This window comes from Hordeum vulgare, chromosome 2H (genome assembly GCF_904849725.1).
Source record: "Hordeum vulgare subsp. vulgare chromosome 2H, MorexV3_pseudomolecules_assembly, whole genome shotgun sequence".
Classification (NCBI taxonomy): Eukaryota; Viridiplantae; Streptophyta; class Magnoliopsida; order Poales; family Poaceae; genus Hordeum; species Hordeum vulgare.
This window is the reverse complement of record NC_058519.1, coordinates 68,946,541-68,949,283: the sequence shown is the minus strand read 5'-3', so window position 1 is coordinate 68,949,283 and position 2,743 is coordinate 68,946,541.

Sequence of the window (2,743 nt, the reverse complement as noted above, 5' to 3'; positions counted from 1 at the left end):
CAACAAAACAAACAAAATGGTGCCCAAACTCATTGGGACCAAAGAGTTAGAAAACCAACAATACATAGGACAAACTCCACACACATATGTGCATATGGATATGAATTTGAATTTCATGCACACCTTAGCCAATTTATGACAGGGTGGAGTTTCCCTTATATATTGGGTCAAAGGAGGAAAGCAAGCAAAAGAAGTTGTATATAGTAGCTAGATACGCATGCTCAAGACTCTCAAGAATCAACTCAACACAAAGTTGATAAGTCATCAAACGACAAGGTATCAAGTGATAATAAGATCCTAAAACTAAAGAACTATCACTTGAAGGATATCAATTAAAAGATACATCAAGGAATGAGATATCCATTGACACATGCCAAATAGAAGGCAACAAGAAACCAATTGAAGGAAAACAAACACGAGGTATCTAGTTTCCAAGAGAGAGCTAGGTTCCAACAAACAAAGCCCTCTACAAATTTTCATGATGGCACAAAGCATCATAAAGAGCAAGACTTGCCTCCCATCAACACACACTTGATGGGGATCAAATGATTTTATGATGGGTGAATAAAGAGAGTGTTTTAAAGAGAATAGGATAGCTCCCCCAAGGGACGTGCATTATATAGAATTTGCATTTGAATACAAAACGCACACGATGGGATCATTACTTTCTCTATATCTATAACCACACTAGACATGTTAAAAATAGATTCATAAGAGGCAAGAAAGACAAATGAAACACAAAATCCAATGTCAAGATGATTATCAATTTCAATCACATGATGGGAATACCAATTGTCAAGGACAAGAAGTATTTTTGAAATGATACTCATTGGTAGATCACAAATATATCCAAGATCATCTTTACCCATAAAACGCAAGCAAATGACACTTGTAGAGCCAACATGCCACCTAGGAACAAGATAATTTACAATATCAACACTAAGTGGCAACACCTCAAATGTACACATTTTCTAGGTTTGTAATATGCACATAGCATATTACTCCCCCATAATGTGATAAACCAATAACATTAACAAGTGGCAAATTAAAACCAACAAGAGATACTTAATGGACCATATAGAATTTGAATTTCTCATGAGTAAGACATACCACATAGACACTAGATAATCTTGAAGCATCAACACTAAGTGGTATTCCCCATGTATACACATTTATAGGATTGTGAGGTGTGCAAAGCACATCACTCCCCCACAATGGGATAATCCATTAATCTCTCACAAGAGCCAACAAAAATACAGACAAGATGCAAATAGGCTCAATACAAGACTCACATGTACATGATGTGCAAACCAAGATACACATACTTGATTACTCAAGATAAGCAAGTTGGAGGCACAACATATACAAACGCATGCAAGGTACAAAACCACAACATGCAAAGGGGAAAGCACCTAACAATGTAAACAGTTTAAGTATAAGTTACCGTAAGGAGGCACATTGGATATAAGATAGAAACTTGATAATCCAAATGACTTGGCTTGAGATAATATGAATGATGAAGACCCCTTAATTCTTCATTAGTATCCAAGTCTCTAATGTCCTCCATAGTCACCTATTGATCAAGTTTGAGCTTGTTGGTCCCCAACTACGTTGGGTCCTAAGAGGTTAATCACAATAGGCTTGGCAACCCAAATGGTTCTTTTCTTGACACCATTTTGAGTACCAACAAACTTGGAAAACACATTGCCAACCTTATCCTTCCCAAGGGAATAGATATCATCAATAGTGATTGGGTTGGATAAGTTACCTCTTGTGCAAGACGAAGCGACGTGACTCTTCTCACGACATAAGTAGCAACATCTACCCTTTGCTTTCTTCCTAGTTGATTTCTCACCTCGGGGAGTGTTGGCTTGGGTCTTATTAGGAAGAGGCCTTCCTTCAACTTGTAGTTGAATATGTGATTGAGTTTGTGGCCGCTTCCCTTGTTGCTTGTGACTTTGAGACTTCGTCTTCAGAGGGCAAGATCTAACATGGTGCCCTTTAACTTTGCACTTGAAGCAAATGATTTTGGCCGAATTCTTGACTTGCTGTAGGCCTCTCTTGTTCTTGTTTGAGTTTACTCCAAACTCATTTTTGTCATTCGAAGATGTTTGCTCACACAGGACGTTGTTGAGTGTGGGCATCCCTTCATGACACTGTTCCAAGTCTTTCTTCAAAGAAGTGACTTGGGCCTTGAGCTCTTTGATTTCCTCTGCATGGTTAGTATCAATGCAAGTACTAGAGGAAGTGTAAGCTTCAATGTTAGAGCAACAAGGCAAGGAAAGTAATTCATCACACGAGGTAGCAATATTATGAGTAGACGAATTACAAGGACTAGCACATGGAAATATAGTACTTTGACTAGAAGTAGTGCCATTGTCCACATGATGCTCACTTGATGTTACCTTGGTGATGATAGCCTCAGCTAACTTTTGTACATTATGGGATGTTAGAAGATCGGCATGAGAGCTTGCGAGCATTACATGGTTTTCTTCCAACTTCCCATAATTGCTAGTTAGTAAATCAAGTTGAGCACGTAGCTCAACATTCTCCTTCAATGTTGATGCCTCAAAAGAGATAGGGTTAGATGTACAAGTATCATCAACAATACGAGAGGAGTAAGTAGCGATTAGAAACTTCTCATGAGTAGATTGAACCTCCTCAAATATCTTAGAGGTTTTGACGAGCTCTCCCTTGACATTCTTGCATTCAAGGAGAAGGACCTCAAAATCCCTTTTAAGTT